Below are 25,685 nucleotides of genomic sequence, written 5' to 3' on the forward strand. Positions count from 1 at the left end.
TTCAAGTCGAATGCTAACAATAACAAATTAATTTGCCTTCTGCTGGTGGTCGGTGTACAGGTATCGTTAGGGATTGGCACGCATCCTGCACCATAATGAGAAAATGAATTACGTATGTGAAATATATTGGTGAATTATACAGCATGTCTTCCTCAATAATTAAAGATAACAACGCTTATGCTAGGGTTCACCTATCCTCCCCATCTGCTAGAAATAAAAACACACACACACACATATATAAAATAATGTGCCCACGCTATGAAGTCAGAGGATCTACCTAGCAAGGCATGGACGTTTCACTGGTTTGTGTCACTTCATCCATGTCATCACTTCTTCATTCATCCTTGTTGTCGTACTTACCCGAAGAGGCACAAAAGTGACGTAAAATAACTAAAATAGAAATAGAGTCTGGGGTGGGATAAAATACAGCCATCTAAAAATAGTAATGTAGTCAAAGTAATAAAATAATGTCCTAGCACAATTGAGTAGCGTTTGACATAATTTCACAGTTCAAACAGCACTTTTCACGGCTGAGTGTTGTTCCACTCCACCTCTCCCCTCCATGTTCAAGTAAGATGAGCAGAAAACGTGTTTTTGAGCTGGCTGTTGGAGGTTCCATAGCAATAGTTTATTAAGGAATTCTCCCGAGAAATCAATAGGTCTGGCAAAGCTGATGTGAGCCGCGCTGAATGTTCCTCCCCCCTGCCCTTTCTCGCACCCGCCGATGCAATGTGCTTCTGCTCAGGTTTTTTCACTTATGGTTCCACTATAGCACTATTTGGGAGTAGTTTTGGTAACAGTTCGTTATATCGGAGACACATTTTTTTCATTTTTACAGAAGAAACTACCTACGGAAATTGGTTTCTCCAAGCTTTCCAACGTTGGTCGAGGTATTTTCTTTCATCGTGGAATATATTTGACCGGGAAATCATGTATTTTTCAAGAGAAATATCTCACCGACGCACAATTGCCATTGCTTTCGCTAGATGAACTGCATGCTGCATACATTTGATGACGTAAGCCCCTGTCAGTGTCTCCAACCACTTCTTTTTTCTACTATGCTTGACTAACATAACCTTATCGGAAATGGTTCGTGGGGCTATCCGTCAGCAACCCGTACATAATGTAAAATTTTCACACGTGACGAACACGATAGTAGGTATTTTTCAGTGAAGAAGGTTGGAAACACTGCATACCCACAACATGAGTCAAGTCAAAACGTGCCCGCCATATTGTGTGTTATAGAACCGAAGAAAGGAATAAAAAAAATCACTCTGTATGTGAAAAATTGTGTTTGTTTTTGTGTAAAAAGCATAATGGCACCCTGAACTATGTTCCGCAATGTGTCTCCAATATAACGAACTGTTACCGTAATTTTTGGTAAAAATTTACTATCCTTCGGACACCTCTAATTTTTTGTTTCGTCAATTTTTGACATTCGTACTTACGTATCTGCTTCGCGGAACATTCCTGAAAGTGTATCAACGTTGTTTTGATGAAATTTGAACTATGTTTCCTAACCTAACAGAACTAACCTAACCACGTGCCAATGGTTCGTGGGGCTAGCGCCAATGGTTCGCAATTATTTCCAATTTCTAGATCCTCATACTAACACGACACCAAATTTTAACTATGTTTCCTAACCTAACAGAACTAACCTATCCACGCGCCAATGGTTCATGGGGCTAGCTATTCAGTTCAGTTCAGTTTATTTGCGTCCAAGGACTACCGGTGTGTACAAATTACAGTACATGGTAATATAGGACATGTCAATACTTACATTACAATACAATATTACATTAATAGATTATACAAATACAAAATATATAGCCAAAAATTGTAAAAAATTGGGTCTTACTCTGGTATTATATCAAAATCACAAAAAAATATAACATGAGAAGATATACTAATTACCCACTTTCATTTGACATTTAATTTTACAAGAATAAAATGTTATTATACTACATTATGTACATTTGTCTTATGTAAACGTTGCTTCCATGTATTCAGCTATAGAATAAAAAACATGCTTCAGAAGCATTGATTTTATCTTGTGCTTGAATATCATCAATTTTGGTTCTTTCCTCACATCTTGTGGTAGTTTATTGTAGAGATCTATGGAAGAATTTAAGGGACCTTTCTTATATAAGTTAAGGCGGCAGTGTTTTATGTGAAGTTTGTCTTTATTTCTTGTGTTTAGGCCATGTATTTCCTCATTTGTGGCAAAGTTGGAAATATTTTGCTTAACATAAATTAAGCATTCATAAATATATATTCAGGGGAGAGTTAACACATTAAGTTTACGGAAAAGAGTTCTACATGAATAAGTTTTCTTTACTCGAGCTATGATTCTTATAGCTCTTTTTTGAAGCATAAAAAGGACATTGGAGTGGCCCTTGTTACCCCAAACCATAATACCGTATCTTAGTAAAGCATCAAAGTTTGCCATATAAAGGCACTTTACAGTTTGGGTGCTTGAGATGTCTACCATTTCTCGAAGGGCATAGCACACACTACTTAATTTTGATTGTAGCGTGTTTATGTGTTCTGTATAGCTAAGGTGTTCATCCAGAATGATACCCAGAAATTTTGATTTTTTTTTAGGCTCTAGTTGTGTATTCCCAGATATTAGATTGAGGCTTATTTGGTTTCTGGTTTGGATTGTAGAAAATGTAATGTAATTTGTTTTTTTGCTGTTGAGGAGTTTTTTGATTTTCAACGAACAACATGAATTTCAGCTATGAAACATTCCCACATCACACAAAACACTTTCCCGATGTTAGACAATGCTACAGGAACTTATTACGGTAAGTAGTTTCTTCTGTAAAAATAAATAAATGTGTCCGAAGGATAGTAAACAAGTACCATCATATTGGGACATTCGTCTATGAAATGTAAGTACTTACCTCTAATTGCATGCACATTAATTTTCTGTTCCTCTATTCCCGGTCAAAAATTATTCGAACAAAATCACATGGAGCAAAATTTAAAAACCCATTCACATCACGGAATATTCCGTTCCCGCAAAATCGCAGAACTACAGACTACAGCGCTGTAGAGAACTGGTCTGCCCGTTCGCACTTCATTTCTGCAACCTTGTGTTCTGACGTCAGATGAGGTATTCGTACGAGGTTAGGTTGGGCCTGTTAGGTTAGGTTCCATTAGCATAAATGCAATTAAAAATTATTATTTAGGCTAAGAGAACTAAACCGAGCTAGCCTAGCCGAACAATGTAGGCATGTATCCTAAAATGAAAAAGGCTTCTCCCGTGACGTTAGTACACAAGGTTGCTAAAGTGGTGTGCGATAAGTAAGACCGTTGCAAAACTCACTTACTTTGGTCTCCCTTATCGCACATTTTTCTAACCTTGTGTTCTGACGCCAGATGAGGAATGCTAACGTTGTTAGGTTAGGTCTATTAGGATAGGGTTTTATTAGCATAAGTACACTGCAAATTTAATATTTATGCTAATAAAACTAAACCTACCTGGCCTAATCTAACACTGGCAAATAGACTAAAAATAAAATTTATCTCCAGTGATGTCACAACACATGGTTGAAATAATGTTGTGCGATAAGGGATCCTCCACTCACTTCAACACAGACTAGAGGTACGTAAGATTCTTGTTCCTCATTCGTCGACCTAACAGCAAGGGCGTATCCAGGGGAACCGGACCCCTTCCTAAAAAATAATTTAAAATACTATGGTTGTTTCATAATACTTCCCGATGAGACACATGATGTTTCAGATACAGAACAATTCTCTCTGTGTGTATGGTTTGTGGATTCTTAAAATAATTAATATCCACTGAAAGTGCTTATGTATCACCAGCATAGGCATAGTTAGGTAGGGGCTGAGGGGCTAAGCCCCATTCCAGAACCAGCCACAACACATGTGACACATGCTATGGAAAGAGAAACTGCACACAGAAATTAGATAATTCTCATGAAACTCTTATGGTGTGGCAGTCACAGATAAGGACAAACACAATGAATGTTGAAATGTATGTGCCTTTTAACGTGGACTATATGTTCCTAAACAAGATTTCAAATAAAATATTTCACCGTTATTTATTTTGATCTTCCACTTTGGAGCGCTAGGTAAACATTGTTACATTCAAACAATAGCGGTGTTGCAACCAGTGTTTACATAAATGTTGCCTTTCAACAATGAGTTCCTACAATTGTTTTTTTTCTCGAACATGAAAAAAACGGTCATTGTAAAGACTTAAACAAAATAGCGATTTTGATAGGGAAAAGGTGTCAGTTCAAAGAAGTGAATTTAGTTTAGTGATTTGTATTGCGTGGGGGACATTTAAAGATGTACGGCTAAATGTGCCGATCCTGCAAAATTGATTCAATCGTGCATAATTATTTTATTAAATGGTGATCACTAAAGTTCAATGGAGAAATCACTCTTTTCACCACATCACCAATTTGTATGACCATGTGCTAGGTTTATTTGGATTTTTCATTGCACGAAGGCAGTGCAGTTGAAAGTTGTGTTCAACTCTCCTGGTGATGCAAGTGAATCTTGTGGATCTGTTCTAGCGGGTATCTCTTTGAGTCTCAGGATCAGTGACGGCCGGCGGCTACTATGATGGGTAGTGCCAACGTGATAAAGATATCGAAAGAATAAAAACTCCGCAATGACCCCACCCCTTCTTTGTGGTTGCGCTACTGGCCAAGATGTTTAACTTTTAATTTATCTTCGTTTGGTAATGTGGGAAACAGTGTGTGTAATAAGTAACAATGCACTATCCAATTAATCTAGACTCACAAACCTATTTTTTTATACACTACAGGACTATCCCTAAAAACACAACAATTACAGGAGGAAGGGGAAAACAAATCCTCTCACCTTATCTTCTCCCCCAATGCACACGTATTCCAACTGGACGTCGAAAATATCCTAGATATTTGTTGTAAATGAAATGTCAAAGGAGACTTGCATTACCATAGGATTTTTTACTTTATAAAATATATAAAAGTCTGGATGGCCCTTCATTTAACTTTGGATAAATACTATGTTCATTTTTTAAAAAGTAGGCAGAACCTTTCTCACGAATTACTTCCCAACGGGTGTTACAAACCAATATTTAGTGATTTATCTCTAAAGGTACCCTGGTCGTGCCAAGCGAAAACGGACTCGGCTGGTGTCTTATGGCTACCCTCTTCCCTTCCCACCACCTTGTTCCCCGCTGAGACTTCAACCCTCTGCACAGTGGCGTACGCAAGGGGGGGTTACCGGGTTTAAACCCCCCCTTGAGCTCTTGAAATATTATGGAAAATGCTGTAGAAAAAATTAAAAATGGCTAATTTATCACAGTCAAAGATCTGCGACAGTAATAATAATAATAATAATAATAATTTGGATTATTATTCCCATGCAGCATGAAGAAAAACACAACATTCCAAACACAATCTAAGCGGCCGCAAAGTTCAATTTTGCAATTTTCTTTTGCAAAAAGTCGCGCAGTGACTCTTGCGAGAATTGTGAAAATTCCTTGCTTCGTCCTTATTGCAAACGTTCTTCCCGGTACTGATTTCACATCCCCTTGTGAACTCTCAAGTGATGCTGAGTCTACATCCACATCATTAAATAATGTCGAAGAAGTCTTTTGTGAATCACCTAGAAGGGATAAATGTGTTGGAATGTCTATAAACTTACTTTACAACGAAAACATAGACTCAGTGGAATTTAGCAACATGTATTCTCGCACTTCATCATCACCCTGGGTGAGTTCCATAGGTAAAGGTAATGTAAATTCCCCCGTGTATATAGCACCGTGCCATGAAGTCACACATAGTGGTGTGGTGGGCCCCAAAGATTCTTGATCTTGAACTATTTTGCAGGTGATGTGATCAGCACCATGCTCCGGCAGCCTTCATCCCCCAAGGTTGCTCTCAGATACCCATAGGCTGGGTGCGGAGACAAGGCTGGATAAATTCCAACCAATTCCGGGAATCGAACCCGGATATCCCACGAAGTTGTCAGACTAGACCAGCGCGGCTCCTTGAATGAGTTTCATATTTCGATTATTTCAATAAATTTAATATATTTGCTTGTTTTTATGGATTTTCTTCACACTTAAAATGTCTCACTTATTATATACAAATAACCGTTGACTAGACAATTATTTTGAAACAAAAGAATTGTAATTTTGTTCTATTTCTTTCATAAATAGCAGCTGCATTAGTAGTAATTAAACTAATTAATTAATTATAAGAATTATTAATTAATTTATTATTATTATTAATTAATTAAAGTATAATAAAACAATGGTAATGTGAATTTGTAGAAAGTTTTCGAGATAACACCCCCCTTGATGAAATCCTGCGTACGCTACTGCCTCTGCACATGTATCAACTTCGTTAGGCCAGCTCTTGGACGGCCCAGACCGTTGCCTCGCGAGGGTACAAAACAGCTTACGATGTGGCGAGGAGGTTTGAGCGGTCGTCAGCTTGACCGATTGCGAGATTCGAATCTCCTTGTATGTAAATTATAAATGTATTAATTTAATAATACTTTGACGAGGTGTGAGTTTCTTCTGAGGGTAGTGCCATGGCACATCGGCTCTGCTCTTCGAGCCGCCGCTGCTCAGGATAGATTCATTCTTCTGGAGGTAAGAAGAAGCTTATTTGTTGTTTCAAGTAACCCACAGGAAGATTATTGTGGAAGGACTCCTGCTTATGCTGGTTGAATAACGGCAAGAAATCTTAATCATCTTTTGAAGATTGAAAATTATCGGTTGATCGGCTGGAATTTTCTATTGGTTCCAATTGAAATTTCAACTGGATTGAATTGGTTTCAATTGGAATGTACCGGATGGCTAATATAGCTATCGGAATCTCAATTGAAACCAATTGGAAAATCAAGACATTTTCCAATTGGTGAATTGTATCCAATCGTAAGTTTGTATATATTGGAGAATCAGTATGTTATAAATTCATTTATTGACTTAAAGCATAGGTAGTTTAATTCTTCACACAACATTTCCTGTGATTTAGAAGTTCATTGGAAAAACAGCACACTTGAACTGAATTTCTTTTGAATTGTTATGCATACTACTGAAGTCAGATTTATCTTAATAAATACCTAAGAAGAACTCTTTCTTAAGAACAAACTCAACCTTAAAGCACCTAGTAGTCCATGGTTATTCTTATGTACATGTAATGCAATTGGAAAAATGAGCATTCTTTTGATCAACTAAGTCAATCTAGAATGTTTTTTTGTTTGTTTATCACTTTTTCAAGTGTTGTGGGTCAGATTCTTTGTTTAACCTAATTTGTTGCTGTTTCTGCATATATATAGGAAGAACAACATGTCAATTTATGACTGAAGCAGCATGTTTTTTCGATTTTCTATAAGTGTGTTAAACACAATGAAGCTACAGAGTGTCCATATACAGTATGTAACATTCTTATTTGAACACATGGATTTTCAAAGAAAATGCTTTAATATCTGAAAGGAAATACACTCTTTTGAAAACACTAAGTTGCTGACCAAGGCAATTTATTATGAAGATAAAAACACTTAACAGGTAACGTTTCGACCCTGTATCAGGGTCTTCCTTAGTTTAGTTCTTCGTCTGAGGAAGACCCTGATACAGGGTCGAAACATTACCTGTTAAGTGTTTTTATCTTAATAATAAATTGCCTTGGTCAGCAACTTAGTGTTTTTAAATATGGGAACAAGGCTTAATTATATTACTCTTTTGAAATTGTTTCTTTACAATCCAATAACTAATATCATTAGGAACATAAAATCTTACCCAAATTCTGTATAACCAATGACAATAATAAATTGTAAGAAACTGAGAGAGAAACATGCCATTTTCTGTACAACTTTTCTATTCTTACACTTCATAATATAAAAGAAAAAATATATTCAGAGCAAATTGACTGACAGTTCTAATACTTTGATGCGTATCCTTTGGCTTTAATTACTGCTCGACACCTGTTCTTCATAGAATTAACCAGTTTCTGACATGTTTCAGAGCTTACTTTATTCCACTCGGCTTGAACAACAGTTTTCACCTCTTCTTTGGACTTGACGCCTTTTGAAAATTGCCCATAAATGCTCAATGGGATTTAAGTCTGGACATTGAGCTGGTGTTTGTAGTAGTTTGGACACATTCCATATTAGCCAATTCATGTTAAATCGCGCCTTATGCTTACTCTCATTGTCTTTTTGGAATCTGTAGATAGGTGGCATGTCTATTATTTGGTCACTCTGCTTTACATTGTTCTTCAAAATGTCCAAATAGACATATGCATCCATGATACCATCAATAAACTGGATGGTACCAACACCTTTGGATGACATACAGCCCCAAAAAATTAATGACCCATCACCATGTTTAACTGTTGAAACTGTGTTAATGTCATCATTGTCTTTATTTGATTTTCTCCAGACACTATTTATCCCATCTGACCCGTATATATTAATCTTGGACTCGTCTGACTATATGACACTATCCCAAAATTCCTGGTCCTTGTAGATGTGCTCTCCGGCGAATGAAAGTCTATTCCTGCGATTCATCTTATTTACATACAGCCTGTTTCGTGGTATTCTGCCATGATATCCATGCTTCCATAGGGCACGTCGGACAGTTTGATCGGACATCATCTTGCCAGCAACATTTTCTACTAACGGTTGTAACTGAGGAACACTTAGTCGGGGGTTCATCATGGTTATTCAACCGTCTCTCTTTTGGTTTTCTCGGCACATTCTGTGTTGAACCTTCGTCTCTAAATTTGTTTACTATGTATTGAACTGTAGAGTGTGATTTATTGACTGTTTGTGCAATTTTTCTTAACGAATAACCTCTAAGGGCCAAATTTATAATACGTAACATCCTTCAGATCCGTACTAACTTCCTTCACCTTGCCCATTTCGAAAACGCTGATAGACGATAGACCTACAACGATCCCTACGCCAGCATTCCGCTTGACGGGGAGCGCGCCTGCATGTTCAAACTTGTTACGAAGTTGCAAACTGCACGAAATTGCCCGAATAGCGGTGGCATTATATGTGAGGAAGATTGAAACTCTTGCCTGTACGAATAACAATGTTTCATGAAACAGCGTGTTTTTCTCTTTTCACACAAATTATACGCTCCATACACTTTGAACATACGTTTTTATTGACATTTGTTGGTGAAACCTTCAATAACATTAATTTCCAGGTACATATGAAAATGATTATATTTACTAGTAGATATGACATTTTTTCCTCGGAAATTCTATGTGTACGAATAACAATGTTACATACTGTATTTGAAAAATTTTTGTATGTGAAAGTTTTTCAAAGTTACAAATGCCACATGCTTTACCAGAGATTTATTTTAGTTGTTTTATATGATTTCTCCATTGCATTTACAGATGTATAGATAAGAAATTTTCATAAGCAATATATTGAAAACAATAAAATACTTTCCAATAGAAACAAATTCATTACAATTGACCAATCGGTTTCGATCGTGTGTCTAAAGACTCATATTGGCTATCGGAACCAATTGAAATAATTTCCAGCTGGATGTGCTCATACTGTTTGTAAGATTAAATTACAGATGACAGAACGATCATTCACTTTAATAGAGAGTTTATTGGTAGTAAAAGTCAGGCATCGAGCAAACAAGACGATTGAATTTCTGAAATAAATTTATAGAATGCATAGGCAAAGTGATCATATAAAACCTGCTTCGAATGTCATAATCGGTTCTCTTTTGAAGTCACTTGGCCAGGGTTATATAAAAGTTATTTGGTCGACGATCCTCATTAAAAACCTTAGTTTTTTTAGAATAATTAAATAATATTTCGCCTACAGATAACAACTTTCTACATCTGCCATGCCATCATTTATTAGTGCATGTTTTTTTATATATATTTTGTTCCATTCAGACTTTGTTTTCAGGCACAAATGGAAATTCTTTTAATTAAAAAATGAATTTTTTCTTAAACCTACATAGAGACCAAGAATAGCACACCTTTTGTGATAATTCAGTAACTTGTGAGGTTCTCAATTTCGAAATAGTCCGTAATTCTTGATCTCCTTAATTCACTTCTTCAATACACATTTATTAAGATCCAAAATCGTCATAATACTTATAGTGTTCCAGTTTAGTGCACTTAATTTCCGAGTCCTACATGTATTTACATATAAAAAATACACATGATTTTGTTAAGCATTTTTTTTTATATATGTTACTGCTCATAAATGTTGGTAAGACTTATATGTTGCTGTTTATTCTTATTTGGTTTCTGATTTGCCAATAGGATGTACTGGACTATAATATGAATAAACGAACGTTAGAATGGCATTGGTTTCTGTTTGATTAGATATTAAGCACAAGGGCGCCCGCTGAAGGGGTGGAGATATCTGGAAAGATTTCACACAATTCAAATTTTGAAATTGTAGCGTGAAAACATGGATGAGGGGTGAGGTGAAAGACAGCAGATTAAGTGCCTATGCAAATTATCCTAGTGATGGGGATTCTATACGAGAATTCTCTAAACTGGGGAAAGCATCACCCCAACTTTCCTCCACTTTAAGTACTGCTGCCCTTCCCCCTGAGAAAAATCTTGCAGGTGGCCTTGATTAAGCAAATAACATTCAATTATAAGCATGCATTGTATATTGTTAAAAAAAGATCTGCATGTGAGGTTTAAATGAATGGAAACTAATTACAGCCTACTAAATAGTATTCTGGGGAGCTCTTTACAAACATATATAAGATTGTTAAGATGGCAAACCAACTAACTTCATCTCCTCTTTCCTCTCTAAGTTCATCTTAAAGTTTTCTTCACGAATCTAGTCGCAAGTGGTTCTCAGTTGTAGTAAAATTAGGAAAATGCGAAGTTTTGTTGTATAGAAATCAAGAAAATTTAAATTTTTACTGTTCCATTACCTATGTAGATTGTGCTTGTAAATGCCTTGCAGCGTTATAATTTGCCCAGTACCATGAACAAAGGATTACCCATTAAATATCACATATTAAAATTATACCGTGGTTAGAATATCACACTACGATGGCAGGGGTCCCAGGTTCAAATCCTGGCCTGGGCATGGATGTTTTGAGTGTGTATTCATCAATTTTAGCATATCATCACTCATCCCCATCTTTGCCAATTAACCAAAAGTGGCACAAAAAGCGAAGTAAAATAAAGCAAATCAATCAAGGAATCAATCAAATTATACTTCTTTATTCTAAAAAGAAATGTTTTTTTTAATAATAAATTTGCAACCACTATAATAGAGTATTTATTCCTTTTAACAATTCCATTTCTTTTGGATAAGATGACGTGGGGGTCACCTGTCTCCCAAGGAGAATGCCTGTCATGATCATTGTAATGGGCAAAAGCATGAATAAAATTAGCCCCAGCTAGCACACCCCCCCCCCCAAGCAGACGAGCAAAACTATGCCTATGGTGAAAGTGTATTTTTTATGTTATATATTGATGTTTCCTTTTTTTTTACTTTACACAAATACGAAAAAAAAACTAAAACCACCTATCAGTTAAACAGGCACATGTTGAACAGATTAGCAAATTGATATTTCCAAACTTGAAGCTTACTCCTACAAACTTTTCCAATATTCTAAATGCATTTTTCACCCTCCTGCACAAATTGTAAAAATGATTACACAGTCAAAATTAATGCTTGTTTCTTTAACAGGAATTCAGGTTGACCAAAGAAAAAAGTGAATTGCTCAGCTCATGAAAATAATTTTCAGAAGTGCTATGCGAAGACTGTGAACCCAGCACAAAGTACCTTCTATCGACTCTTCCAAATACACCTGCAACTGCAACAAATTAACTTCCATCCCACTTGCATATTCCGTAACCCTGTAAAGGCGATACAAAACTTTAAAATCAGACCTTCCAAATAAGAACTGTCACTAATGGACTCAATTTCAATTACGCTCAGGGATAGAGAATGTTTGATGGACTTCAAATTCATAAGCTGGACAATTTCTTCCTTTCAGTGCATGAAATTGAGAATCATTCCTGGGATGCATTCAAAGAGGTGGTGGGAAATTTCTTGATAACATGAATAATCTGTTATGCCAATAAATATTACGGAATATTTTGGACATTTTCAAAGTGCTTGGTTTTAATACCAAGCAAAATATAATTAACTTTTACTCAGAGTGGTATTTCGAAAACATTCAGTGAGAAGGATGGGGAGATTCCAGTGAAGTCCCTTACAGCACTGGGTTATTATGTATAAAACAGCCCACCCCAAGGGGTGAAAATTGTAACCAAATTGATGCAGAATCTATTTGTTTTCATGAGAACAAAAGTCACTAATAAATTATTTCATTTCTCAATAGTTTCCTACACTGCCTCCTATCTCTTCTGAAGCAAGAAGTCGCAGCTTCCTGAATGATGTGCACTGGAAAATGTCATTCTTATTAAAGTAGAACTTTCAAAATCTTTTCAATTGATGTGTTTTGACCAATTTTGAGATGTTCTTTTATTTTATTACATAATTACTGCAAAATATGTACACAGTTCCATACTGGAAGATCCTAGGCACCCTCGGCAACACACCTTGATGTAATATCACGGACAGACAATTCCATACAGGTAAAACAGAAGCAGTGTAAAATCTGGAAAAGCAGGGCTGGGTTGGTAGCTCAGTTGCTAGAGAAATGGCACAGTCCTAATCCTGGTCAAGTCTTAATTTTCTGATTAAATTTCTATAAAGTGCACCTTTGTGTGCCAAATAATCATAAGGCACGCTGCCTACTATTCATTTGTGTTTCTACTCTCACACAAATGCAATGACATGGAAAAGGAAAAAAAAACTTTTTAGTTTCAGATTTTCCGCAAAGTGGTTCACCCAGCCTCAAGTCAATGGGTACCTGGGGGGGGGGGGGGGGGTAAAGGTGACTGGAGCATGGTGCTGATCACATCACATCTAAAATGGCCGGGATCGAGAATGTGTGGGGTTCTACCCCCACATCCCCTAAATGTGCCGTCATTGCTATATGCACAGGAAACGTTACCTTTACCTACAAATGCAGATTTCATAACTAGATATTTACTGGTAACTGTACCACACCCGACGGCACTAATGCATATCACAGCATTCTGGTTATCTAAATCTGTATGAATCTTAATTATAGTAGTCTATACTACAAATACACAGACTGTATTTCTTTTCTAAATATTTATTTACTTATAAAAGGGAACATACATAGAAAACAAAAGTTACAAAACATTAGCATCAAGATCGTAGCTTTTTTGCTGGTGACTCATTTGTTGTTGAATGATGAATATCTTTAGATATGTGGTCATCATCATCTTCCTCTTCCATTTCTGCTTGAGACCCTAGGGAAATAAAGAAATAAAACTGTAACCACAAAAAATATATTTGCAGTATGCTGTATTTAAATTTTCTCTATTGCATGCAACATAAGTCCATTTTTGGCCATTTCCTTTTCTCTTTTAATCCACTTTTCGGATAATTCGAACTAGAAAAGTCAGGACTGGCAGACTTCAACATCAACGAGGACCACAGGAATTTATTTGCAGATACCAAAATCATAGCCAAATGTGCCAGTTATTGGGACCGACAAGTAAAGGAAGCCATAGCCATTTCCCGGGAAAGCATGATTCTCAACAGGGAAGTGGGACTCCAGTTCAGCCATGCCTGTATCCTACTTCTCCGACAAAGCATGACATCCACCAATAAAACACCAGATCCAAAGGACAAAGCATGACATCCACCAATAAAACACCAGAACCAAAGCAAAGTATGAGGTGCATGTAAAAAAAAAAGGGCTGATAATTTTTTATGCAGGGTGGCAAACACTGATGAAGTTGAGCATGTGTAGGATCATGCCCTAGTATTCTGTGCTTGCAACAGAGATAGAATTGTCAGAGTGGGGTTGTGTACGTGCGAGTAGCAGTAACGTGAAATGGCTGCCGTAATACAAAATCCCGCCAAATGTGAAGTGAGATCTGACATACGATTTCTGAGCGCCAAAGGACAGAATGCAGCTGACATCCATCGGGAATTGTGTGCCATTTATGGACCGACAGTGATGAGTGAAGGGAAGGTCAGGCAATGGTGCAGAGAGTTTCGGGAAGGGCGTTCAAATGTCCATGACGATGAGCATAGCGGAAGGCCTAGTGTTCAGACAGACGATCTGGTGGAACTCGTTAATGAGAAAGTGCGTTCCAATCGCCAGTTCACAATATCTGAACTCGCCAAAGAGTTTCCAGAAGTGTCTGCGAAAAGAGTGCATCCAATTGTGACTGACAACCTGGGGTATCACAAACTTTGTGCGAGGTGGGTACCAAAAATGCTGACAGACGCTCACAAAGAGCAAAGAAGGACAGCTGCACGTGATTTTTTGGCCCGCCGGGGGGAGGATGGGGATGACCTCTTTTCGCACATAATGACGGGGGATGAAACATGGATATCGTACGCCACTGGTGAGTCGAAGCAGCAGTCAATGCAATGGCGGCACTCTGGTTCTCCTAAAGCAAAGAAATTCAAACAAATACCATCAGTTCACAAAATCATGGCAACCGTGTTTTGGGACCAAAAGGGTGTGATTTTTGTGGAATTCTTGGAACCAGAACGAACAATTACAGCAGAGGTGTATTGCGAAACACTGAATAATCTGCAACGTGGCATCCAAAATCTGCGGAGAGGAATGCTACGCTCTGGAATTTTTCTGATCCATGACAACGTCTGCCCACACACAGCTGCTCATACTGTTGAGACAATTGAAAGATTTTGATGGGAACTATTCAATCATCCCCCTTACAGCCCCGACTTTGCCCCCAGCGATAACTTTCTTTTTCTTCACCTGAAAAAGTGGCTTGCATCGAAGTGTTTCAACGACAGTGATGTGCTCAAGACATCAGTTCTGGACTGGCTGCACTCTTCAGGCGACAGATTTTTAAGCAGAGGGTATATGGAAGCTCGTGCCACGCTATCAGAAATGTCTAGAGGTTAATGGTGACTACGTCGAAAAATAACCAAGGTATGTACTTGTTTATCAATCACAATAAATTTGTTTTCCTATCATTTTCTTGTTTTTTAAAAAATACCGGCCCTTTTTTTTGACACACACCTCGTAATAACAAGACAGCATCCAAGCTTCACCTCATCAGTCATATATTTAATCTTACATTGGTCTCCAATTCTATATTCCCTAACGATGAGAACAATGTATGCGCTGGAAGCTAACACCTTTTAACCTGGCTGGTAACCTGAGAACACTTCTCGAATCACGTCCACACGAAAGCTACCATTCCTACTATTCTTTCCCATTTTATACGTGTGTAGTCATTATAAATTTCTATTAAATACCAATGTGTGTGTGTGTGTGTCTGCATGTAAGTAAAAACTCATTGTAGGAAGTGTCAGCAGTTACAGAGTAAATTTCAATAATTACTTTATTTGTAACAACCACAAATAAATCACAGGTTGACATACAGTAGATCTGGATTTGAGTCCCAGGGTCAGTGATCTCAGATGTGAATTTCGCGAACTATGTTGCTGTATAAAGCAGCTCCGAGGTTCCTGCAGTCTTTAATCAATGTGGATTTCGGGACAACCCTGGGAAAAGGCAAACAGATGTTGATGCTGATTCCTTTACTTTCAGTGTGGTAGATATCGACGATGTGTGAGGCAGGATGCAATGCACATGGAATAGCCATATCATTACCTCTTGATACCTCATTAGCCAAGTAGGTTGATTGGTCTACCTACAATACCACCCAGGTATGAGTCATGGCCAGGCATAGAGTCAATCATAAAGTTCATCTAAAGCCCGCACTACCACAGAACTATTCAAACTTTTTCAGTCAATATGTGGGAGACTGGTATTGCTACACACCTGATTTTTGTTCAGTTGTAAATGACACTATCTGCTGTAAGCATGCATCCTTCATTCGCAGTTCAGGGAGAGGTAGGGAATGGGAGACCATTTCATTTCCTAACTGGTTGGTGGTGGCTGTTAAGCTTAGCCTAGGACCGTGCACTGTTGCTTTGAGGCATATGTTTGGTGATGCAGTATACCCCCTTCAGTCCCGAGGTATCATATGATACTTCCCAGTTTTTTATTTTTTTTTGTGCGACTACGCTTCAACCAATCAAGTTGGCGGCGGGGTATCACCCGTGAGAAGACTGTAGTTTGCGGTAGTGCTTTGTTTGTTGTAGTTCCAGTAGATGGCAATGAATTGGCGAAAACGTGTTCTTTTACTATAGGCAGCATGTCCAGACAAAGAAAATATAAATTTTACGATATTTTGGTCGAAACTTTCTTAGTTGTATTTAAAACATATTTTTAGATGATAATGCCATTATTAAAGTTGAAATATGCGCGAAGAAAGTAAAATATGTTAGTGTTATGATGTAATTTTACCCAGGTATCACATTTGATACCTTGGGAATCAACCATTACTTTCTTCACCAAAAATACGAACCCGAAAGAGATTGTAAGATCCTTTTCTCTTGCAATTCAGGTGTATCAATTGAGAAGTTGTAGATATAGTTACACTTATTATTTTAGTTTAATTGTTCGGAATACATGTGAAGTGAGAGTATGTGTGACTTGGTAGGCTATCTTGCTCTATTTCTATCTATTTCTTATTCTATTTCTCTACTAGGATCAGTGGCGTGCGGTGCTAAATGAGGCAGGGGAACAGGTGACCTGCACTTGACCCCTCCCCTCCCATACTTGTCGTAATATAATACAGTAGACCAGGGTGCGAAATTTCCGGTCGCCACGTCGCCATTGGCGACCAAAAGTTTTGGGCTGGCGACTAAAATTTCGTTGTTTCAAATGTGTGTCAAACACGCCTCAAGACTTCACCTCTTGAGAGAAACGGCAGAAGTTATAGAAGATATTCTAAAACTCAGTGATATCCACACTATTAGGTGGTTAGCCAGCAAGCAGTAAGAGCTCTCTTGCAATCATGGAAAGATGTTGTGGCCCATCTTGAACAGGTGGCCCATGGAAAAGACAATGATGGCGCTAAAGCTAAGGATTTGCTGAAAAGTTTGAAGCAATTTAAATTTGTTAAGCTTCTGTACTTCCTTTTGGATTTCTACGGGAAATTGAACCCTTTAAGCCTGGCACGACAAAATAAGAATCTTTTGATTACATCTCTGAAAATAAGAATTCAACACTGTATTTCAGTTTTGGCTGACCTGGAATCTAATGTTGGACCAAGCGAACAAGATTTCTTGGACCATGCATTCATTTCAGGGATGATCAGGGATGTGCAGCTCACAAACATTCAAAACGGAGAGCAAGAGTTTCAGACTGTTAGAGGAAACTTAATTAACAATGCGAAGGTGTACATTACAGAAATATTGCAATCTGTATCAACAGATGTGATTGCATCTCTGCGTGTTTTCGACACCTTGGTTTGGCCTCCCAAAGAAATCATTCTTCAGTTTGGGATAGAAGAAATAAAGAAGCTCTACATATACTTGAACCCGAGCCTTTATAATGAGAAAATGGATGTTCTGTCAGCAGAGTGGACAGAATACAAACTTTTGTTTCCGTCTCCAGCTTTGAATCAGACGCTGGAGAAGATCCACAGTGTGGAGTGTTCAGCAAGATTCCCCAATTTGCTCCAGATTTTGACATTTTGTGCTGTTCTACCAGTGAGCACAGCTTCATGTGAGAGGGATTTCAGCTGTCACAACAGACTCAAAGACTACTTACAGGAACTCTCTGAAGACTGAGACACTGGATGATTTGCTCAGTTTCCGTAAACGGACCCCCCCCCCCTTTCCCTGTCAGAGTTTGACCCAGCAGCTGCGATTGATAAGTGGTACTTGAGTGCAGAACGACAGCGCTACACAAACATTCATTCCTAACTTTTCAATAATTGCTCATATTTTTATTATTTATCAATATAAAATAGTGGCGACCAAAGATTTTAGTCCAGCGACTTATTTCAAACTAGAAATTTCATGCCCTGCAGTAGACCAAGTAAAATTCCAGCCTTGTTGAAATGAACCAAATAAACATACGATACATGTGTTACAAATTGTCAGAAGTTACATACATGAAGCACGTTAAAATTATTACAATACCAATGTTAAAGCAAATATGATATAATGTAAAGAAAACATTAAAAACAAAATTGTTGATGTGCAACACAGAAAAATTAATAAAAGCAAATGAGTGATAAAGAGGAAAAAAATGTTTTGTCGAAACCTGTTTTATCTCTTAAGTAGATTTTTTTCGTGCATTCTTGTAATTCAAACGTCCTCAATGCAATAATGGCAATCAGATGGCCGAGTTTTTTCATGACGTCCACTAGATTTGTAGAATTGTGACAAAACCCAAACTGTTCCAAACTCCCTTGTCAGGAACAAACAAGAACAACAATAATTTGCCACTGGAAGAGTATCCAGTTAATCATTTTACAGAGTTGTAGTAACTTTTTTGAAAATGCCTTGTGTACGATTTCGTTTTTAATTTGGTTAGAATAAGTGTTGGTTTGCTGTCATTTCTGTAAAGTTCAATGAACTAAAAGCTTTAGTCTTCAGCCGGTCGATCATACAACCATACAACATTCGCTTTCTTGTCCTGCGCCTGTCGCTGAGTGCATGTTGGAACAGGTTGACGCGAGCTGTTCCCTCGGAAGCTATTTCGCAGCGTTTAGCCAAGGCATTTAGCAGACGCTTAGACTGTAGAACATTTTTCCAGTTCGTTATGAATGGCAGACGCAATTTTGCAATGAGATTAGGAAACTATAGACTTACTACACTCAAAACTATCACTATGACGCAATTAAACTTTAGCACATAGCAAAAACTCGAAGGAAAACGAATTCGCTATGTCTCTCGTAGGGAACAGCTAGAGAGTTCAACTTCCGTAGTGGTGGGAGGTGGCACCATGAGGATCGTTTACCTTCGCGCGTGGTCGGAAATACTCAGCGTCAGACAGCAGAGGGTGGGACGACGAGGGTAGGTGAAGTAAACAAACCTCCAGTCACTGTGAAAGTTTTTCTTTGGCGTGTTGATTTCGGAAGAATGAAGTGTTCTTATTATGTTAATATAGATAATTTAAATAGCTAAAAATGGCGATAAGTAGAAGGGGAAAGCTTGTTGCCTGTGTTCCATGGAGGGACCGCCACTGATTAGGATCATTCTTTTTCTAATTGTAAAATACAAAGAAATTTCAGAACTGATACACCAGTAGACTCTTATGTTGATTTTGAGCATGCCAATGATGGCAATGATGATTTAATTGTTGAAGAAGAATCTTCAGGTGATTTTTAATCAAGTGAAAACTAAAATGAATGTATGGACGAAGTGAAATAAATTATGAATTTATTTATTTACTTTTATTTGGGATTACCGCTTAGCAGTTTTTCCCATATCTAGAAACTATGAAAATTTTGCAATTGTCAAATTGTTTGACCATTGATCTGTACCCATAGTTTCAAATGAAATGTCGTTGAGCCTTTGGAAGATTGTTGACGATGGTCAAGGAAAGATGGTGGGTCCCACACACAGAGGCAGCGATTAAGGGGGCCAAGGGAGAAGTTACCCCCCCCCACACTTTTTATTCCACAGTATGGCCTTGTAATGACCACGAGAAAATGAACTTTCCTTGTAGCCCAAGATTTGACACCCAAACGCTGTCACTGCCTATGACTACATGTTGTAAAGAACTACATTATCAATATGGGAGGTGCTGATATATAGTGTGTCCCAAATAAAAGTATACCCAGATCAAAGTCCAGTATGATATGAAAATTCTGCTAGGTGACTGTAATGCACAGATTGGCAAAGAAGAGACATTTAAACCCACGATTGGTAAAGAAAGTCTTCATGAATTAAGTAATGATAATGGTATAAGATTGATTACTTTTGCAACCTCAAAGAATTTAATTGTGAAAAGTACCACTTTTAAACATAAAGATATCCATAAATATACCTGGTCTTCTCCAGATGGTAAAACTCATAATCAGATAGATCATATTCTCATTGATAAGAGAAGGCATACTAGTATAATTGACGTTCGTACACATAGAGGTGCTGATTGTGCAAGTGACCATTATTTAGTAATTGCTAAATTAAGAGAAATACTCTCAGTGATAAATCATAAGCAACAAAATCTAAAAGTTCTAAAATTTGATACAGGAAAGTTTACTGATGAAAGAATTAAGAAAGATTACCAAATTAAACTGTCAAATAGATTTGATGTTTTGCAGGATTTAAATGATGATGAAAATATAAATGAAACAGACGTAAATAAGAATTGGGAGCACATACGTAATGCAATAGAATCAGCAGCTAAAGAAAGTATAGGATACCATAAACCAAGAAAAAGTAAGCCATGGTTTGATAATGAATGTCATAATCTAATAGAAATAAGAAATCAGGCTAGACTTAGGTGGTTAAATAACTCGGATGATACAAATCTAAGCAATTATAATAGAATAAAGCGAGAAGTTAACCGCATGTTTAGAAGTAAAAAAAGAGATTACTTGAAAAGCAAAATTAACGAAATTGAAACAAACAGCAAAAATAAAAATATCAGAGATTTATATAAAGGTGTAAATGAATTTAGAAAGGGGTGGCAACCTAAAGTAAACTTGATAAAAGATAAAGACGGTGATTTTCTAGCTGACCCAAACGATATTCTAAATAGATGGAAGAACTACTTTAATGACCTTTTAAATGTTCATGTAGGAGATAAATCAGAAGTAAATGAAGTACACACAGCAGAACCTTTAGTTCCAGAACCTAACTTGACTGAAGTTAAAGATGCTATTAAAAGGCTAAAGAATAACAAAGCACCTGGCATTGATTTAACCCTAGAACACTACCGTACGTAAAATTTACGTATGCTTCGCGCTCAATTCCCTCCCCTGCCTCCCACATAGCACCCACCTACCCCTCCGCCTATGGTATTCCTCGGGCAATCTGTCAGGTGCGTGGCAGCACTGTGGAGAGGAGGGCGGAAGCAGTGAACGTCTTTAGTTTGTGCGTTATGTGGGACTCTGTACGTCAAAAAAACGTAGCGATAGTAACAGAAGAAAAATCTTGCACGTAAGATTGACGTGCATGTAGTAATAACGCCATTTGTATTCACGTAAGATTTGCGTGATTTTTTCTATAATATCTCATTTTTCTATAATATGATCAACATCGCAGCGATCAATGGATACATTATTCACACTCACAACTTCTACAACAATCAGGGCAACTCAGAAAAGAGACCATTCTCACGAATTCAGTTCATGCTTCACCTCCATGAGAACTTGACCAAGATCTGGCTAATAAATCCGGGACTGTCACAGGAGTTAAGAAAGTTAATTTTGAAGGTACTGGGGAAGGAAGAGACAAGTACAGTAGCAGCCACGTCGCAAGGGAACCGAAAGTATTGCAGTTTCTGCAACTACAAGAAAAGGAGGATGATAACTACGTATTGCTCCTGTGGGAAGCCAATTTGTGGAACTACCGTACGTAAAATTTACGTATGCTTTGCGCTCAAATCCTTCCCCTACCTCCCACCCACTCACCCCTCTGCCTAGCAGTGCCTCAAGTTGTCTGTCAGACATAAGGCAGCACTGTGGTAAGAAGGGTGCAAGCGCTGATCGTCTTGTTTTCGTTTGTTATGTTGTGCACTGTACTTCAATTTTTCGTAGCTGTGTAAAACGAGAAGTATCTTCCACGTAATTTTGACATTTGTAAATTTGATTTGGATACTTAGATTTTGAAAACAAAAGTTTAGAAGCATGCACTATTTTCTTGTAAGACTTTAAAATTACATTTGTTCCTTATTTACAGCGTTATGAATATTATTATTGTTTGCTTTTCATTGTTCGAACTTTTCGCCTTCACTCTTAATATACGAACGGGCTTGTCAAGCAAGACCTTCTCTTAAAATATTCTATGTTTAATAAATCCATGCTTATACATTTTAAAATGAAGAATAAAATTCCAATATAAGGAAAAATAAACAAAATAATGTTCACAATGAATAGAAATTTGTTTTCATGATGTAGAGGTTGTTTTAAAAATAGATTTCTTCATGTACGTAAAATTTACGTAGCGGTAGTTATACTGTAATATTGGAACACGGTAGTGTTCTAGGGTTAATACCAGCTGAGTTAATTAAATATGGTGGAAATTCATTAGTATGTCAAATTCATAAATTAATTTGTTTAATATGGAATAAAGAAGAAATCCCTCAACAGTGGAAAGAATCCATAATTGTTCCTGTGTTTAAAAAAGGTGATAAAATGAACTGCAGTAATTACCGTGGAATATCTCTACTCTCAACAACATACAAAATATTGTCTAACATTCTTTTAACAAGACTAACCCCATATGCTAATGAAATTATAGGTGATTATCAATGTGGATTTAAACGTAACAGATCAACTACAGATCAAATTTTTCACATCAGACAGACACTTGAAAAAAAGTGGGAATATAATCAAAATGTCCATCAGCTATTCATTGATTTCAAAAAAGCATATCATTCGGTCAAAAGAGATAAATTATATAATATATTAGTAGAGTTTGGAATACCTAAGAAGCTTGTTAGTATGATAAAAATATGCACCAGTGAAACAGAAAGTAAAATTCGTGTGGGTAATAATATGTCTGACAAATTTACAATTCATGATGGGTTAAAACAAGGAGATGCATTATCTCCATTGCTCTTTAATTTTGCCTTAGAATATGCTGTAAGGAAGGTAAAAGAAACTAAAGAAGGACTAAAATTAAATGGTGTGACTCAGTTGTTAGCATATGCAGATGATGTAGACTTACTGGGGGATGATGTGAATACAATTAAGAATAATGCTAAAATATTTTTCAAAACTGCTAAAGAGATAGGTTTGGAAGTTAACAAAGAGAAAACTAAATATATGCTTACAGGCCGAAACCAAGTGTTAGGTAATAATCAAAATCTAATTATTGATAACAACTCGTTTGAACCAGTTTCCAAATTCAAATACTTAGGAGTAATATTAACAAATGAAAATTATATTAAAGAGGAAATAAAAAGTAGGCTTAATTCAGGAAATGCATGTTACTTCTCTCTTCATAAACTTTTGTCTTCTCGTTTAATATCTAAGAAACTAAAAGTTAAAATATACAAAACAGTAATTTTGCCTGTAGTATTATATGGGTGTGAAACTTGGTTCCTTACATTGAAAGAGGAACATAAATTGAGAGTATTTGAAAATAAGATCCTTAGGAAAATCTTTGGACCTAAAAGGGATGAGGAGACAGGTGAGTGGAGAAGGTTACATAATTTAGAACTACATAATTTGTACTCATGTCCAGATATTATTAGAATAATTAAATCAAGAAGACTTAGGTGGGCAGGCCATGTGGCACGAATGGGAGAGGAAAGAGGAGTTTACAGGATTCTTGTTGGGAAACCTGATGGTAAGAGACCTGTAGGAAGGCCAAGACGAAGATGGAGGGACAACGTTGAGATGGACCTAAAGGAAATCGGTAGGGATGGAAAAGAGTATATAGATCTTGCTCAAGATAGGGAAAGATGGAAGGCCTGTGTTGCTGCAGCCATGAACCTTCGGGTTTAAGAAGGCTAGAGAGTTAGTTAGTTAGTTAGTTTAGATCAAAGTCCATTACAACATTGGGTATACTTTTATTTGGGACACCTTGTACTAGGTGGAGTTTTGAGCAAATACTCAACAAGAGCACAAAAAATTGGACATAGATTTTGCCATTGCTGCTTTCTGGATTCAAAATTGGAAGGCTGCTAAGGATAATGGGTGAGCTAAGAAATGCATTCTATCTTACTTCAACTTCTCTTAAAAGTTTATTTCTACTGACAATGACACCAATAATATGCAGAATGACAAGGAAAGTGAAGATAATGATTCTCTACACAGGAAAAGAGGCCTCGAACACCAACACAATTGCCATATCTGTAAGCCAGCAGTCAGTCAGTCACCATGGTATGGTAAAAAAGACAAAAGAATAGGCCAAAATGTCACAATCCTGGATGTGATGGTATCACTTTTGTCCAGCGTGCTACATGCAAAGTGTTTATATCTCCTTTTCATCAGATGGTTGTTGTTATATTAATTTCCATAAGAAAAATATTCTCACCATTCACCAAGGTGAGCTCAAAATTTTAAGAAAATGTACAACTTTAGAAGCATTGTACAAATATTGATTTTTTTTGGAGTGAATTGACAATATAGAGAAAGTCTCCAAATTTGTTAATTTTCGGTATACTAACTAATTTTGGCCTCCTAATCTCGAATCTGTTGTAAAAAACCAGGGGTCACCTCTGGAAATTTGAAAAAAAAAAAAGCAGATTGAATTTTTTTTATATATATATATAGGTGTATATGCGTAGTTTTATGAACAAAAATGTAATCTCCTGTCATTGTTTCCAACAACGCCGTTGTTTTACAAGAAAATGATTTATGATGTTCAATTTTAGTACGAACCCTATTTTTTCGATGAATTTAGGGGTGAAATGTGTGCTAATGGAACCTAACCTAACAGGCCTAACCTAACCTCGTGTGAATGGTTCATGGGGCTACCCGTGGATGGTTTTTGGGGTTAACGTCAATGGTTTGTGGGTACCCGTGGATGGTTTGTGGGGCTCCCCGTGGATGGTTTTTGGGGCTAACGTACAATGTTTCATCAAAATGTACAATTTCCAGATGTGACCCCCGGTTTTTTACAACAGATTCGTGATTAGGAGGCCAAAATTAGTTAGTATACCGAAAATTAACAAAATTGGAGACTTTCTCTATATTGTCAATTCTTACCTTCTTTTTTTCTTTCAAATTTTCTGCATGTATATTCTGTCCACAGACTGGGTACTAAAAATGGGGGGGGGGAATGAGTCAAAACTGGGGGAAAGATGGTTTACTTTCCCTTAGTACATAAGGTTTAGCATAGTGTGGGGGCAAGATTGGTAAATAGTGGGGGCAACTGCCCCTCTCCACGTCCCCCTAATTGCCAACCACTGTTTGTAGAAAGTAATGTAGAATCATTCCCATGATAATTGAAATATATCCAAGGGTATGAAAGTAAGAGAACTGTAAGATGTTGCAATCTACCATTTACTTAATCCGTTTTTTCTGTTAAGAACTTCATTTTTCACACAGGCGTGGGTTACCCCCTTTCGTACTTGTTTGCCTAGAGGTTGACAATTTTTTGCTGACACGTGAAAACTAACCGTTCGATGTATCTGTCTTCCCCTGTACAAGTTCACTTAGGAAAACGTTTGTTTTCTCTTGAACACTCTTGAGCGCCTGTGTCAAGGAACTGAAATGACTCTCTCTCCCAGAGTGATCTAAAACACATTCACTAAACACGAATACGGATGGAGCGGAGCCCCGTTTGATTTCAATTCGTACACCTGTATTCGTCATGACCGGTCATGACAATTACTTCTATTTTTATTTCAACACCACCAAACAAAAATTGCTGGAACGTGCCCCTTCAGTCAATCCATCCCAGGCTAAGGACCAAACTCTAATTTCAGGGTAACTAGTCGTCACCAAGATCATTAAGTTAATGGTCAATATAAACGTAAAAACAAATATGTATTACTAATTGCAAACAAATAGTTGACGGAACTGATAAAAATATTGCATGTTGTTATTTGAAATCCTTGTATATCTCCTGTCTGCTATAAATCGTTAAACCCCATTTTTCTATTCTGTTAAATAATTAAC

The 25,685-nt window shown here is 37.1% G+C and overlaps 1 protein-coding gene and 1 long non-coding RNA gene across 2 annotated transcripts in view; both read right to left on the reverse strand.

The window, feature by feature from the left end:
* Positions 1 to 3,067, reverse strand: part of spn-E (tudor domain containing 9 protein spindle E) — a 114,986-nt gene extending 111,919 nt beyond the window's left edge. The window contains exon 1 of the mRNA XM_083137970.1: positions 2,907 to 3,067. The gene's annotated coding sequence lies outside the window, so the exon portion shown is untranslated. The remainder of the gene's footprint in view (positions 1 to 2,906) is intronic.
* Positions 3,068 to 13,170: 10,103 nt separating this feature from the next.
* On the reverse strand, positions 13,171 to 25,435 carry LOC146000018 (uncharacterized). The gene is made up of 2 exons (XR_014443455.1): positions 25,184 to 25,435; positions 13,171 to 13,340 (listed from the first exon to the last, which is right to left on the reverse strand). It is a non-coding gene; the product is annotated as an uncharacterized LOC146000018 (long non-coding RNA).
* Between the last annotated feature and the right edge of the window lie 250 nt (positions 25,436 to 25,685).

Source organism: Lepisma saccharinum, chromosome 16 (genome assembly GCF_977018435.1).
Source record: "Lepisma saccharinum chromosome 16, izLepSacc3.1, whole genome shotgun sequence".
NCBI lineage: Eukaryota > Metazoa > Arthropoda > Insecta > Zygentoma > Lepismatidae > Lepisma > Lepisma saccharinum.